Below are 18,299 nucleotides of genomic sequence, written 5' to 3' on the forward strand. Positions count from 1 at the left end.
TACTCATTTTCACTATATTGAGTCTTCCGATCCATGAACATGGTATATTTCTCCATCTATTAGTGTCCTCTTTGATGTCTTTCATCAGTGTTTTATAGTTTTCTATATATAGGTCTTTAGTTTCTTTAGGTAGATATATTCCTAAGTATTTTATTCTTTTCATTGCAATGGTGAATGGAATTGTTTCCTTAATTTCTTTTTCTACTATCTCATTATTAGTGTATAGGAATGGGATTTCTGTGTGTTGATTTTATATCCTGCAACTTTACTATATTCATTGATTAGCTCTAGTAATTTTCTGGTGTATCTTTAGGGTTTTCTATGTAGAGGATCATGCCATCTGCAAATAGTGAGAGTTTTACTTCTTCTTTTCCAATTTGGATTCCTTTTATTTCTTTCTCTGCTCTGATTGCTATGGCCAAAACTCCCAGAACTATGTTGAATAGTAGCGGTGAAAGTGGGCACCCTTGTCTTGTTCCTGACTTTACGGGAAAAGCTTTCAACTTTTCACCATTGAGGATAATGTTTGCTGTGGGTTTGTCATATATAGGTTTTATTATGTTGAGGTATGTTCCTTCTATTCCTGCTTTCTGGAGAGTTTTTATCATAAATGGATGTTGAATTTTGTCAAAGGCCTTCTCTGCATCTATTGAGATAATCATATGGCTTTTATTTTTCAATTTGTTAATGTGGTGAATTACATGGATTGATTTGCAGATATTGAAGAATCCTTGCATCCCTGGGATAAAGCCCACTTGGTCATGGTGTATGATCTTTTAATATTTTGTTGGTTCTTTCAGTGATGAAATAAGTTTGAGTAACATACTTCTTCTCACATTATGCACCAAAACTCCATGACTTTTAAGTCACAGATAACAGTCTTACATACACAGTTCAGTGTAGTGCTTAGGAGGAGGGGTTGAGATCCTGCCTGCCAGGCTGTGAAAGTCCAGCTCCAGTGCCACCACATCCTTTCTAAGCTGCATTGATCCATAAAATAGAGATAAGACAATTACATTACCTATTTCATATGGTTGTTGTGAAGACTTATTTAGTAATTGCATCTAAATGCTTAAAATAGTAACTACTGCAACATGAGCATTAGATATACATTATAAAGCAAGAGAATTCCAGAAAAACACCTATTTCTGCTTTATTGACTACACCAAAGGCTTTGACTGTGTGGATCACAAAAAACTGTGTACAAATTCTTAAAGAGATGGGAATACCAGACCACCTGATCTGCCTCCTGAGAAACCTGTATGCAGGTCAAGAAGCAACAGTTAGAACTGGACATCGAACAACAGACTGGTTCCAGATAGGGAAAGGAGTAGTCAAGGCTGTATATTGTCACCCTGCTTATTTAACTTATTTGCAGAGTACATCATGAGAAATGCTGGACTGGAAGCAGCACAAGCTGGAATCAAGATTGCTGGGAGAAATATCAATAACCTCAGATATGCAGATGACACCAACCTGATGGCAGAAAGTGGAGAAGAACTAAAGAGCTTCTTGATGAAAGTGAAAGAGGAGAGTGAAAAAATTGGCTTAAAACTCAACATTCAGAAAACAAGGATCATGGCATACGGTCCCATCACTTCATGGGAAATAGATGGGGAAACAATGGAAACCGGTGGCAGACTTTATTTATTTATTTATTTATTTTGGTCTCCCAAATAACTGCAGATGGTGACTGCTGCCATGGAATTAAAAGATGCCTGCTCCTTGCAAGAAAAGCTCTCACCAACTAGACAGCCTATTAAAAAGCGGAGACATTACTTTGCCAACAAATGCCATCTAGTCAAAGCTAAGGTTTTTCCAATAGTCAAGTATAGATGTGAGAGTTGGATTATAAAGAAAGGTGAGCACTGAATATTTGATGCTTTTCAACTGTGGTGTTGGGGAAGACTCTTGAGAGTCCCTTAGATTGCAAGGAGATCCAACCAGTCCATTCTAAAGGAGATCAGCCCTAAATATTCATTGGAAGGACTGATGCTGAACCTGAAACTCTAATACTTTGGCCACCTGATGCAAAGAACCAATTCATTGGTAAAGACCCTGATGCTGGGAAGATTGAAAGAGGGAGGAAAAGGGGATGACAGAAAATGAGACGGTTGGATGGCATCACTGACGTGATAGACATGAGTCTGAGTAGGCTCCAGGAGTTGGTGATGGACAGGGAAGCCTGGCATACTGCAGTCCATGGGGTGGCAAAGAGTTAGACATGACTGAGTGACTGAACTGAACTGATTACATTATTATTGTTCATCTAACATTATTCAAAATCATTACTATATTTTACTTGAAATGAGGTCTGAATTAAGACCATGATGGTGGCAATTACAGTTTAAAGTTACAAAAATTGTTGTGGTCAATGTATTTGTCATAAAAGGCATTGGAGACAATAGTTAAAACAGTGCACCAGGCTCTAGGCTGATTTGAAATCTGAAAATCATTTATACCCTAATTCTAGCTTTTATTAATATTCCTCTCTTACAGAGTCTAGAAAGCTAAGCTGTAGCAAGAGATGGCTAAGTGACATTCTTGCTAAAAGAAGTCAGTGGAAATCGACTGGTAGAGCATCTAGCAATGCTTCTAAACAAGAGAGACACAGCTAGCTTCATTCTTTTGTCCCTTAAAATGTGCCATTCTTTCTGTCTGAAACAGACAGAAAGCAGCCTTGTTGAGAACAGGAAGTCAAAAAACACAGTCTTTAAGATGGCAAAGGGCACAGATATAAGTGCTGGATCCCCAATGACACTACTGAACATCTACAGCAGTCAGTCTGCAAGATTTCTTATTATATAAGGAAAGTAACTCCTTATGTGTTTAAACCATGATTTATCTGATTTTCCATCACTTGTTACTAAGGACAATTCTAACTGATATTTGATTTCATTTTATGTTGTAAAAACACCAAGAGGGAGGCAAGATTATTATTTTCTGTTAGACATGTAGTAAAAACATTCTTTAAAAGCCTTGTTTTGAAAAGACCTATAAAGATTATCTTAAACTTTCACTGAGCTTTAAAACTTTATTTTGCTGAATGGGTTAAGAGATTATTATCTTGCATTCTAATTTGTATACTCTTCAACAGAAACTGTATCAGTAGCAAACTGAGATGGGCTAATAACAAATAACTTATTTTTAAGGCTATTACAATCACCATTGCCTTATTAGATGTTTAAAGACTATGAGAAAGGTCTGTTGAGTTAATGGAGTATTTGCGGGAAGATAAATAAGAATTTTAATGTGGCCTATGGATTGTAGTGAACTCTGGGAGTTGGTGATGGACAGGGAGGCCTGGCGTGCTGCGATTCATGGGGTCACAAAGAGTCGGACACGACTGAGCGACTGAACTGGACTGAACTAAACTGATGGATTACGAAGACTTTAAGAATTGTTTAAAAGATAATCTCCATCCTGATAAAAGTAATCAGTTAAGGCAATTTAACAAAAGGAAATGTTGACAATGTATAGATAATAAATGTATTCATCACTGGGTCCTGAAACATGGAGTCTACTCTCTGATGTGCTTTGGATAGCTGGACAATCTCTCATTGCTAAATTAATACGTTAACCCTCTTCATTTTCTTTATGCTGCTAAGTAAATACAATAAAACAGGCTTGTTAAAACTCATTTTCGAATAAAATTCAAAAAACAATTCCCCCTGCAGAATATGCCAAAAGAAATGCAAAGGCACCTTCTATTGCAGGAAGCATTTTGCGGGAAGCTTACTGAGCTTCAAGGAAATAGTCTGATAGCTACAAAGCTTCCTCTATCTTTTCCTTAAAGTTTCTGTCCTCAGTATTCTACTGTAAATCACAGATTTAAATAGAGTTGCAGAAATCCTTCTTTGGTCAACTCACTTCAAGACCTATAAATAATAGAATCACCATCTAAATACATTCACAAATCTCTTTTGATGTTAAATTTTCAGCAGTATCCTAAGTCTATACACCATAAGATTTTGAAGGAATTATTTAAATTCTAGAGCACCCAAGAAACTTCAGAAAAGTCAACAAGTGCTTTGTTTTCCTGAACACAAGAACCACAATTAAGACACTTTTTTATCATAAGAAGATGTATGTCTACTCTTTCCACAAACAACCCAAATAGATCTTTTTGTATTCAGCATATCTTATATATGTTATCCATGCTATATCAGAGAAGGCAATGGCACCCCACTCCAGTACCCTTGCCTGGAAAATCCCATGGACAGAGAAGCCTGGTAGGCTGCAGTCCATGGGGTCACTGAGAGTCGGACATGACTGAATGACTTCACTTTCACTTTTCACTTTCATGCATTGGAGAAGGAAATGGCCACCCACTCCAATGTTCTTGCCTGGAGAATCCCAGGGACAGGGGAGCCTGGTGGGCTGCCGTCTATGGGGTCGCACAGAGTCGGACATGACTGAAGTGACTTAGCAGCAGCAGTAGCAGTATTCATGCTATATGGTATTCAGGATACATAATAGGATGGGAGAAGAACATTCCAAATTAAAGGCAACTAGATTTACTGATTAATTCCACTTGAAGGTATTTCAAATGTTAAGCATGAGGAATTGTAAAAATTTGCTTTTGCCTGTGGCAGTATATAGAACCTGTGTATTCCTGACACCAGTCTGGCAAGGTAAATGCTCAAGTGTTCACACTGTCTCCTCTTCTTTCCATCATCTGTATTTCTCTACATCACAGTGACACTGAGAAACAACATTTGGGGTGATCAAATACACACTTTTTCTCTATCATTCACCCTTCTGATGCTGAGGAATATGCTTACTCACACTGGAAACTTGGTACATTTGAGCTCTTCAAGAACTGTTCCAAATACACACCTGGACATGCACGTAAGCCTGGGTCCTGAACTGACTGAAAACCATGATAGCCTAGAACCAGCATGGACTCCACCTCCTCTGTATCAGATTGTTAACTAGGCAAATTAAGTTCCTGCCCTCCAGATGCTCACATTCTAGTGGATAATGATGTCAAAGTAAACAAACAAATGACTTAATTTTAAATAGTGCATAACACCTATAAGAAAAATAAAGAAAATTAATGAGACCAGAAAGCTATCTCAAAAAGCAAGGCCTAGAGGGAGGAAAGGTTACTTTTCTTACTGTCCTTCTAGGATCTCTGGCTGGGGCACAATGAATTGGACTGACAAGAGAGATTTACAAGAGAACAGAATACAAATGTATTTAATATAAGTTGTACACAACATGAGAGCCTTCAAAAGGGAATGAAGACCTGAAGAAATGCTTAAACCTGAGCATTTTTATATGAGGCTTGATGAAGAATGGGAAGTCATCGAAAACATGATAGGAAGAACAGGTATGAGCTAAGGGTGGTAAAGGCTTGCCTTTATCCAGGAGACATAAAAGATGCAGGTTCGATCCCCTGGTCAGGAAGACCCCTTAGAGGAGGAAATGGCAATGTACTCTAGTATTTTTCCCTGGAGAATCCCATGGAGAGAGAAGCCTAGTGGACTACAGTCCATAGAGTCACAAAGAATCAGACACGACTGAAACAACTTGGCACACGTGCACTCAAGGGTGGTAAATTCAAGGAATCTTAGCACAGCCTGTCTGCTCAGATTCTTCTTGGACATCACTCTCTATCTTTGGAAGTAAAAAAGCTCCTTTACTCTGGGACTAGGGAAGGCCTCACATGATAGCCTACTGACCAGTTTCAGAAGAGAAGCAGGAGGTCAGACTGTCTTTATGCAACTATTGCTTTTCAAATTTCTTCATTTTACAAGATTCAAAGTGCCATATTTTGGGGTAGTGTGCTCGAACCCTAAAAATGTCAATTTTTGAGAGGGCCACAATTGAGTGTGTATTTAAATTGTGCATGTTGAGAAGAAAGATTATTCTGGCGGATGTAGTAGCTGGTTCAGAGACTCTACGGTGAGAATGCAGCTGATGGGATTTTAGAAACAGAACAAGGGCATTGCAGCTGGACCAAAGCGAGCAGGAAACAATACAGGAGAGATCAGGCAGGTGGGCATCCACTTGATCATACAGGCTCTGAGGAGGTGAGAGATGCTAGAGTGTCTCATGCAGGGGAGAAAGGAAAACTTAGATACATGTTGGAAAAACCTCTCCTTGCTGAAAAGGGATGCTATTATGGGACCAACTTATAGGACTGCTTACGCTGAAGAGCTTGTGTAGGTAATGGACTATACCCAAAGTTTGGCATAGAGCAGGAATCCAACAAATATTAGCTCATTACTATCTCTTTCTGTTATGATGATGCAAGATGACAATGTATGCCAAATCAATACAGAGGAAAGTGACCACATTTTTTGAATCTGTTTAAATCGCCTTGCCTTACCATAAAAGTGACACACTCTCATGTATACAATTCACAAAACCATGAAGAGCTATCATTAAGAAGAAGAGGAAAACCTGCAACCGTAACTCCTTCTCCCAAAGACAACCGCTAATGGTAGTCTTTTCCTTGTAGACTTATTTTGTGCAATGATATCCATATAATTGAGCTCACCTTATGTGCACATCTTTGTATTCTGTTACAGTTTTCTGCATTAATTAAAGTAGTTAAGATTTAAGAGTTTATTAGAGCTCACAGAATCTCTTTCCAGAAGCAATGTGCTATGTAAAATCAATATGATTGCTTGTGCACATTTAACGTGTCACAAATTGAATGTGCATGTGTTCTCAGTTAAGCCTCAGTTCAGCTCTCAGATGTATGGAGGGCAAACTAGAATTTTTATACCAATTTAACAGATGGGTAAAGTGAGACTTCAGTGGCTAATGAGAGAAGCTACATTTCAAATGACTGGGAAAATTCAATTTAAAACCTAGCTCTGTTTTTTTTTTTTTCTTGCCCACCAAAGGTCCCACCAAACCTTCCTATCATCTTTTCTCTCTGTTCATCCTAAAATCTCTTCTACTCCGTGTACTTTGGGGCCTCAATATTGGCCCACATCTGCATATCATTAAAAATATGGACTCCCAGGACTCATACCAGATCTAATGATGCAGAACCTGCATTTTAACAATATCTTTAGATGATTCTTTAAAAATTGAGGTTTGAGGAGTGTAGAAAGAGGCTAAAAGGACCAAGATAATTATATGGTGATCACTCAGTCTTATTCTACATGCTGAACACAAGAATTTATTAGTTTCATACAAAAGATAGGAAAAATAGCAGTTCTGAGCTAAAATAGTTCTATTTGGCTATATATTCATTATTCCCTAAAATGCAACATAAAAATGAGTCCCTAACTCACTTAGCTAAAAGCCATTAGCCGAAGGGGTCAGCAAAACTCACATTTTAAAAATAATTTTCACTTGCAGATAGACTAATTCACATGAAAATGACACATATGAATAAATTTTCATGTCAACAAGGATTTTATTAGCAAAACCCTAAATGTAGTCATGAGAGATTGGTTAGGACTGTTATCGTATATCTATTGAATGGCAAACTATTTGGTCATTTAAAAGGATGCAATGTTATTGAAACAGGCTTCCCTGGTAGCTCAGGGGTAGAGAATCAACCTGTCAATACAGGAAACACAGGTTTGATACTTGGGTCGGGAATATCCCCTAGAGAAGGAAATAGCAACCCACTCCAATATGTTGCCTGGGAAATCCCATGGACAGAGGAGCCTGGCAGACTATAGCCCATAGGGTCACAGAGTTGGACATAGCTACTAAAAGAGTAACAGCAATAATAACTTTATAGGACACTCTTTCAGGTGCTGTTAAATGAAATCAATCAAGCTGCTTTATTCATGTATATGTCAAACTATATTTAAAGACACAAATATGACTGTAAATATATAGACTATTTCTGGAGGAATACACAAGACACTAACAACTTATTTTTGTGAAAGTGGAGCTGAGTGACTTAAAAACAGAAGAGAAATTTACATTTTACCATGCATGTTTACCCATTTTGAATGCCATAAAATGTGCATATATTATCTATTCTATCATTTTAAATAAACACCTATAGAAATAATTTTTATTCTGATCAAGGGAAGTGAGGGGAGCAGTAATTATAGTGAATACAATTTTCACATGACTTAAAAGCAGAAAATAGTAGAAATGGAGCTCAATTTGCAATTTAACAATCCATCTCTACCATTTACTAGCAGAGCAACTAGTTATTTTCAAGTCTCAGTATTTATTTTAGAAGAGAGCAAACTATCTCTTCCACCGATCACCTTATAATGCTATAAAGATTAAGAAAATACATGGGGAAATCCATTATGAATTGTAATATGCTATACAAAATTAAGTCTGTGTTATTGAGCCTGGATGCTTAATGTTTTGATATTCTCTAAATGGAACCACATCAAATATTAACCACCTCCATTATTGTTCCCCTCCAATACAATCTACATTTCAGTAATAAATGAGTCCTCCTGAATCTCAATTTGAACCTGCCTAAAAAATTCCAGAGACATGTCACATTTGTTTGGCATTCCAGTCCAGGTGTTTTATTTTCTTTACCCCTAAATAGTACCCTAAGTTTTCTGATGTCAGGTTGTTAAGAGTTTAGTCTGTGGCAAGGCTAGGAAGAATCTGCTCATACTTACACCAAACCAATGTACATGGATTTTGTGAGGTAAACTGGTGGAGAGGACAGATGATTATGATGATGATGTTCTGACACTATAATCTATTCCCTTACACATGCTAGCAAGTGGCAAATGGAGCTGACCTGAAATAACCTTTTAAAAATGTCTCAATTTCTACCTTACCCCAGTGACACTTAAGAGGCTGTAACAATTAAAAGAAGGCATGTTTTTTGTACTCCTCCTTGATTATCTATTCTTCTTTCTCTGATGGTGGAAAACATACCCATCCTTTAAGGACCATTTCAAATGCAATTCCTTTCAAGGATCCATTTCTAGTGACCTCAATCCAATGCTACTTAGCCTTCTGTGAATTACTACTATATATTCTTATCTGTATTATGAAATGTCACATTCTCATGTGATATAACTGAGTTATATTTTCTTTCCTACTATAGTGTCTGCTATATGAGGACAAAATTATGTCTTCTTCATTTTCCTATCAGTAAAAATATTTCATATTGAGTAGGCATTCAAAAATTTTTAATTCATCACATCATCAGTAAGTAAAATGTCTCCCCCAGATCCACTTCAACCTACATGATAAAACAATTCAGTCTGTAAGTGAAAAACAACTAACTAGAGACAGAACACATTTGATCAACAAAGAAATTGCCTTTATAAGGACCTCTAACACACTGGGAATTCATTTCCTGCAGCTACCCTATTACTGAATTTTGTTCAAAAAAGAAACACCACCATTTGTACAAACTAAGGTAAATTATTCTCTAAGCTTGCAATGCATACAAATTAGCAGGTTATTTTCAAACAGCTAACTTCGCTTGGGTTCTTATTTGCACCTGTTTAAAAGTTCATTCTCCTTGTATTCATGCATCTATTCAAAAACCAAATGCTCAAAACAATTTAACAAATATAGAACAGAGATTTTTGTTTCAAATTGGAATCCCAAGAGAAGGGGAAAATTACAGTGACATTAATAACTAATGACTCAATCAAAAATTGATTTGAGACAAATTAACAAAGATGAAAGTCAAATTTAGACTCATTTAGTCTGTCTAGAAGAGTTGAAAGAGAATGAAAGCCAATAAGTGCTAAAATTTCGAGAGAAATTACACACTGAATTCATAATCTCTACACTTATTTTGAAATTACTTCAGTGAGTTTTTTTTAAATACACCAAAAGGTATAGATTCTTTTTTAACCTTTTAAATATAAAGAGAGTTAACATTCTTCAAGTTTCCATAGTGAGCTATTCAATAGAGGTATCTGATGCATACCTGACCCTTACATAATTTCATAGCTTTAAGCACGAGAGACTGAGTGGACTTTGAAATAGACAAATGGAGAATTAGAAACAATTTCTACCCCCTTGGCTGGTTATTGTTTGACTAAGCTTTCCCCTGGCCGTTTGCTTGGCCATCCACTCACGTTTTCCAGGTTGCTCAGTTAGTCATAACTACCTAAGTACATAACTCGTGCCTCGACTTCCCTTTCAGTTTTCCTAAGGAAGGTATCTCTTTCCTTACAACAAAAAGCAGTACTGACTCACTCCAGTCTGCAAAGCAATTTATTGTTAGGAAAAGGTGGAACTAGGTTCTGAAAGAGGAAAAGCCTGAGTGTCTGGCCTTCTAGCAAGCAGAAATGGATTGCCTTTTTGAGGATATAACCTGCTTGATGAATGCCCCCATTCATCAGTGAGTTTCTGGGAGAGAGTACCTGGTTATCCTAGTCCTTCTCCCAAACCCATCCCCCTCAGCAAAGACACGGTTACTTGACTTATAGTTAAGTACCCCACCTGTAAGGGGTATGAGAGCTTCCCAGCTGGAAGGGAGAGGGCAAGCGTCTACTTCCTTTCTGACCCAAGCCCCCTTCCATTCTCAGAACCTTTTCTCACAGGCACACAAATCTCAGATTACCAGTAAAAGAACCTTTCAGATTTAAAGTCACGAAAAATAGCTCGAACAGTTAGGTCTCCTTGCCTTTGTTCACATGGTTCACTCCCACTGGAAAGCCCTCAATCCTGGCCCGTGAATTCCATTCTCAGTTAATCCTAGTTCAGATAACACCTCCTCGGTTATGGTAATGGGTTCTCAGGCTCTCAAAAAGGAACTCACAATCCTGCGCCTGAGCCTGATCTTCCGAGAGCACCCTTCCTCCCTGTGAGCCTTCTCTCGCTCTGTGTTACACTTAGTTGTGCAAGTGGCCTGCCTACTCCTGAGCAGAACAGTGAGTGCACTGATTCACGACTTTGTGACCTTGTACAGCTCCGCATTATGCACGGTTTCATAAATGTACTCTAAATACAAAATTTTGAGGGTGAAGCCGAATTTTCCGCGGCACAAGGTGGAGCAACTCCTGCAGGGGTCATGACAGCAACCCGAGCTGAGCTGGGAGTTCCTTCAAATGCTCCGCTTGACCAGAAATGCAGTGTATCTTGTCAGACAAGTCCCAAAGCCAAGGCAATTCCGAGCTCTGTTCTCCCTTCCTTATTTTTGGAGCTTTCCAAATAAGGCCTGAGAACTATGGAAATGCCTCAGACCGCTTCAGCTTAGGTGCTTCTGAGGTGCTAGAAAGTCCCCACTGGCCCAAAATCCCACAAGAATTGCGCTTCCCTCCTCCTGAGGTGCAGTCCTCGCCCAGTCCATGCGTGATCTTCCCTTAGATAAAGGACCTCATCTCATTACTAAATTGCTTTAGTGTTGTCGTTTGATAGCGCTAAACTGAGAAGTTCCTTACAGACACTGTCTGATTATAGTCTGTGGGAATATTATATATAATTACAAAATCAGCACAAGTTTAACAATTGAGGGATGAACTAGAGGCCATTTTAAGACTTAGTTTGAATTACTTAAATATTTCCACGTGATTAATACTATGATGGTCACAAATGAAGGAAAAGAAAAAGAGAAGAAAAAAGGATCAGGAACTCAAAAGCCTCTAGGCTAGACATTACAAAAAAAAAAAACACAACACCAAATATTCTTACCTCTTGCAAACTTAGTATATGATATGAATGCTAATGTTATAAAAAGACAATATGTAAAGGAAAAACAGAATGATGGACACAAAATATGAAGAAAAAAAGTAAATTAGTCATATGTGCAGGAAATAATATATGAATATCTAAGAAGGGAATACAAAAAATCTTAGTTGAAAAGAGAAGTTTGTACCCAATAATCTGATGCAAACAGCTAATTTTCCTACTTGCTTAAGGTAAATTGGAAAGTATCTTCAGAATTCTTAGAACTATGACTGCCCAATTATCTGATATTTAATATCTTAATTTTTTGGCCTATTTTGTCTCTCCAATGAGATTTTAAACTCTGTGAAGATAAGCACCATCTCTTCTTCTTCTGTGGTATTCTGTGATATTCTGAAAATCTAAATACTCTAAATGGATATAAATTCAGAGGTCCTCTAAAGCACACAGGATTATTATTGCCTTATTTCCTCAAAATATTAACAATATGAATATCATTATCAATACACAATTTTAATCACCTCCAAGTAACCTGAACTGCACTGATAATCTTGTGTTTGTAGGATCCTCATTTGAAATTATCCCCAGGCAGACTATCAAAGTAGTAATAATGATAACAACAACAGCAACAATAATATTAAAAAGCAGTAAGAAAGCTGGGAAAGTCAGTAGAACTATTGAAAAGGAATTCTAAGTCTATATTTATAGTTCATTTGAATTTAATAGCAGATTAGACTTTGAGTGGTTACTGTGTGTTTCAGCAATTCTGCTGATAAACATTAAGAGGGAAAAAGCAATTTTCTCCAGGCAAACATAGATCTTTGACACTAACTACATTCTTACTGTTACATACTTGGTTTAGATTAACTCATAGTCCCTTATGTCAAACAGATCTGTGGTGTCTGGGTATTAATCATCTTCATAGGAACTCACACTAAATACCTATTTTGAGGTGGCTAGCAACTCAATCAGTTATTGAGTTTTAGTCCACTTCAGTGACACAGTAATTGAACTACCATAACTCCATCTGACTGTGGAGTTAAATTTGAATAAATCAAATGTAAATAAACAGAGAGGTACATATTAATTTAATCATAGAAAAGGTTGTAAATTTTTATGTTCAAAGCAAACATACAAAGTTGAGTTTATTTTATGTTGTCTGAATCTAAACACATCGTGGGAGGAATTTTTTTTTTTTTCCTGACCATCTAGATATTAGTTAACCCGTTTATTGAGTACCTGTTTGATAACCAAAACTAAACTAAACATGAGCCCAGATCAGGGTGGATTATAGAGGAAACAACCAAGGGTATCTTAAAGCTGGAAACTAAATTTTTAACAGCTTGACTCCCTATTCACAAGGCACAATAGAGCCTTAAGAACTCTTTCAAGTTGATTTTGATCTTGGAGAGTCCGGATTATGTTAACCTCACCTCAGAGCATGACTTGATTCAGACCTCAGGCATATCTGACCTTAATCCAACCTTGGCACCTCTGGTTGGATCTCAGTCAGATTCAGCAGTAAACAGTAGATTGCTTGTAATCTCTTTTATCCTGCCCTCTCCCTTTTTCCTTTCTTCCCCACTGAAAGAGTAGTCTGCTCATGACAAGGAAAAACAAGTACATTTTCTCATAATTTGCCTTTTTCATAGGCCTCTTCTTACTGGCTGTGGACCCATATCATATTGAAAGCCTTTGAGAAATGCCTCACACTCTAGATTCTGAGTCAGCTCTTGTGACTACCTTGCAGACCTCAGTGCTGGCAGAGGCACTTCCTTTCTGCACTCACCTGCAGAATGGCAGGTACTTCTCCCAGGTACAGAGCTTATCGAGTTTGAATCCAGCCTCTCCTGGCTGCTTCTGTCTCTAACGGATGGGTAGCCAGCCACGGGTTGTTCTATCTCAGCAGCCAAAATCGTCTTGGCCTGCCTCAATGTGTTGGTGTAGAATATTGGAGAAATGACCAACTGCACTGCAGCTGAAGAAGCCTGGCTGGAAATATGCCTGTTTTCAGCATAGAAGAGATTTTCACTCCACTGCAAAGAGATATTTTTAGATGATTCATGTCAGTAAAAACCTGTATTTGTTTTTGCCTGTCCTAGTGTGTCTTAAGGCCGGGATTGGGGGTGGGGAAATGGGTGGGGGGAGGATATGTGAAGTTCAGAAATAGATAAACAATATAGTTTTAAATAGCCCAGAAGGGAAATATGAGCTACTAAGCATGGCAGTCTTATTATATTCTAGTCCTATTAAACTCGACTGAACCAAATGGTCTTCCTTTCTCTTTCTTCTTCTTTCCTGACATTTATGTTTTTGTACAGTAATAATTTACTGAGAGATGAATTTGTACTAGCTCTTCCTTTCTTTTCCCATCCTTCATTGCAAGCTAGAAAGCAGACCCTTAGTCACAGATTTTACAGAGTGGAAAACAGAAGCTACTTTAACTTAAAATCTCTTTTTCTGTCTTTCATAAAAACTTTAAAGAAATTAGGCTAGTGAGTGCCTTCAAGGGAGGAAAGAAGAAACATAGATTTTCTTAAAGCTAAACATATATATATATACATACATATATATATTATAATGGAGATCAGGTAAATAAGAAAACAGGACAAAGAAAATGGGTTCTTTAAGTCTTGGGAGCAATATCTCAGGGACTTAGTTTTCAAGGTCTAGAGGAGAGGGTTTCTGGTGTTTATGAGAATGCTGGAGCCCAGGCACAGGAACTTTTGTTTTTCCCATAATTGTCTTTTCCCCAAGCACAGCATCAAAGCAGCAAATTTATGACTAGAGACACCAAGGAGAGTGGTACAATGGGCGTTTCACTGATATCATGTGTGGATGACAAGTGGCCAATGGTCCTATTGATGTGTCCCAAGTCATGACACTGAAGAGTCTTCAGCATTTTCCACAATTCTGGGCAAGTCAATCTCAACAATACTTAATATTACTTTTCCTATCAGCTAATGGTAGGGAATGTTCAAGTCAGAATGATTTTTAATTTAAAAAAAATGATAAATTGGACTTTCTGGAACATCTGAGTTTATGGATTATGATTTGAGTTCGGTGTATCTTTCTGCTTATAGATGATCATGATAAAAGTCTTGAAAGGATAGGGTATCCTGTGGCTTATCTTATAGATAAATGAAGTCAGTAGCCCTTGCTCACAGAATATCCCTTCATATTTTCATTGTCATTGCACTTTTTTGTCAATGATGGTTTATTAAGAAAGCTGTGGTTGGAACCTGGGCCCTGGAAGAGCCCCCCTCTACTAATCTCACAGGATGGTTGCTCAATATAGCAGAATCTTCTTCTAAATGAAAGCCATGTTGGGTAGAAAAGGGAAATGGTCCCATAAGAGTTGATATTGCAGGATATGTAGAGAGAAAGCCCCCTTTTTTATACATACCAATGTCAGAGGATTTCATTCTCTCTAACCTCATTATAAAATTTTTATATCCTTGACTAGTTAGTGCTTCTAGCTCACCTAAGTTTGCAAGTGGTGCAAAAACAAGAAGCCTTGTCTGGAGAAGGACTTCAGAGGTCACCCTGCCTATCTCCCTGGCTCCAGGCAGATTAGCACCTAAACCAAGCAGTTCACAAAAGTACTGTCTATTTTTAAATGGCTTAAGAATCAGCATTATGTAACTTCACTTTGGTAAACCAGTTTAATGTTTACCAAACTGTCGCTAAATCCAGCCTTCACATAATGTAAAAAAGTAATAATAATAATAAGAGGAATGAGAATGATAAAATGAAATAAGCCAAAAGAAAATGTGCTCTAAATTCAAGGAGGCTGCTTATATTAAACTGCCCATCAGTCCATTTTAAGCTTCTCTTTTTCTTGGGTGGAGGAGAGGCTGGGTATGGGCCGTCTCTGGGGATTAGTACTGCCTAGACTCTGGTCCACTACAGCAACCACAGCCAACCCCCACCCCTCGCCTTAGTTGGCTGAGTGCTGCCCCTTGGCCTTCGTCACCCTGTGCTCCAGCTCTTCCCAATGCATTTAGATTCCCAGGCCACTCATTCACGCATATATTCATTTGTTTTTTTTTTTTTTTTTCTCATTAACCCTAAATATTCTTTCTAACTCTATACTGCCTAAAATTATCTTATTTATTTTGCTTATTTTTCACTCTGTTCTTCTACTCTATCCAACTTCACTTCTGCTAAATGGAAGTTTCCAGAAAACTGGGGCAGTGTCAGATTAGTTTATGACTATCTATCTTATTGATAGATTATCAATAGGAAAATAGCAGATGTACATCAAATATTTTTAAGTGATGGAATAAATTGAATAAGATGCTGATACATTTTCCAAGCACTATATTCTTGGGAAGTTTAAAGATGTATTTATGTCAGTACTTAAAACCCAGGCAAAAGTTAAAACATGATCTAGTTTGTTCTAGAGAGAGATAAATAAGGAGTTCACAGATGCCATAATCCTAATCAATCCTAATGGGCCTCCCTTATGTCTCAACTGATAAAGAATCCACTTGCAACTCGGGAGACCTGGGTTTGATCCCTGGGTTGGGAAGATCCCCTGGAGAAACAAAAGGCTACCCACTCCAGTATTCTGTCCTGGAGAATTCCATGGAATGTACAGGCTATGACATCACAGAGTTGGACACAACTAAGCAACTTTCACTTTCAATGAATCTATCTTGTTTAATTTCTATTCTTCTTATACACATTGCTTTGACACCAAGTCCCCACTTTTGCATTGAATATGACAGCATAAATCCACAGTCTCTTAAGAAATAACAAGATTTGTCTTTGCTTACACAATCACTTGTGAGATTTCTCTGAAGGATGTCCAGAAAGAAGAAATTGTATCTGTGGCAGGTACTGTGTCATTTTCCCCTTATAAATAAGAGAAAGTACAGCTAGTCAGTCAAACCTCCAAGAAATCCAGAGTCTTAGGAATGCCCCATAGTCATACTTCAGAACAATTAATAACACCTGACATGTACATATTTCACATATCAGACATTTCACAACTTGGCCAGTAAAATGATGTGAAACTTGTTTTTATCCACCCAGAAACTCCATCCAGAACTTGTTTAGCTTTAAAAAAGATCTTGTCTAGCTTAAGAAATAATCAGGAGATTATTTATAACTCAAATTCCAAGAAGCACTTTCAATACTTTCCAAAATTGCTAATACATATATTACTTTCTCACAGCCTCTGCACTGAATAAGCATTGAGAACAAGGGCAAGTTAAAAGAGGTTAACTCTTCCTGCAAACTGCTACTATCTGTGATAATTGTCTCTTGGTTAGAATGACAGTAACCTAGTGAAAACTCATGCTAATTTTAAGGAAATGTTAAACTCTTCCCAAGGGTCTATGAATGATACATCTTGAAACATAGAAACCTTCGTGTTGCTCCTTGAGGATTCCAGTCACAGAGAGGCTGGTACTATAGTCAACATAGTATTTCCTCCAGAGTGATAAATCAGTGATACAATATGAGGGCACATGCATCCACCTTGAAAAGCAGAGAAACAGTGGAGGAAGCTGGTCATTTTTAATCTCCCTCTTACAGGAGACTTTATGTTCAACTGGATCCTATTATTTTCCAAAAGTGAGACTGTAAAGTAGACATCTGATTCTTTCACTTTGAGCATGTCATTTAATTCATTACTACTCTGAACATGGGCAAACAACAAAACAAGGAGTTATTTTGAAATTCTAACCCTGTATGCTTCAAATGGCCAGAAGAATAAATATTTTCCATAAGAGTACAAGGAGTACACAAAATATATTCTATTTCTTACATACTTTATCAACAGCCACTGCTTATCAGTTACGTAATACAGTTATATGGACTTTCTAATAGATTCTCTCTTTTGAAATATTAATTTACATTTAAGATACTTTTAAGAGTCACTTCATATCCCATCAGTTTTATCAACCAATTTTCATGGCCTAAAGCAGGACTCGATGAAGCACAAGCTGGAATCATGTTTACTGGAAGAAATATCAATAACCTCAGATATGCAGATGATACCACCGTTATGGCAGAAAGGGAAGAGGAACTAAAAAGCCTTGATGAAAGTGAAAGAGGAGAGTGAAAAAGTTGGCTTAAAACAACATTCAGAAAACAAAGATCATGGCATCTGGTCCCATCACTTCATGGCAAATAGATGAGGAAACAGTGGACTAGCAGTGTCAGACTTTATTTTGGGGGGCCTCCAAAATCACTGCAGATGGTGACTGCAGCCATGAAATTAAAAGATGCTTACTCCTTGGAAGAAAAGTTATGACCAACCTAGACAGGACAGTAAAAAGCAGAGACATTACGTTGTCAACAAAGGTCTGTCTAGTCAAAGATGGTTTTTCCAGTGGTCATGTATGGATGTGACAGTTGGACTGTGAAGAAAGCTGAGCACCAAAGAATTTATGCTTTTTAATTGTGGTGTTGAAGAAGACTCTTGAGAGTTCTTTGGACTGCAAGGAGATCCAAACAGTCCATCCTAAAGGAAATCAGTCCTGAATATTCATTGGAAGGACTGATGCTAAAGCCAAAATTCCAATACTTTTCCACTGGATGTGAAGAACTGACTCATTTGAAAAGACCCCAATGCTGGTAAAGATGGAAGGTGGGAGGAGAAAGGGTCGACAGAGGATGAGATGGTTGGATGGCATCACTGACTCAATGGACATGAGTTTGAGTAAACTCCAGGAGTTGGTGATGGACAGGGAGGCCTGGCATGCTGCAGTCTATGGGGTCACAAAGTCAGACAC

This window comes from Ovis aries, chromosome 19, assembly GCF_016772045.2.
Source record: "Ovis aries strain OAR_USU_Benz2616 breed Rambouillet chromosome 19, ARS-UI_Ramb_v3.0, whole genome shotgun sequence".
Classification (NCBI taxonomy): Eukaryota; Metazoa; Chordata; class Mammalia; order Artiodactyla; family Bovidae; genus Ovis; species Ovis aries.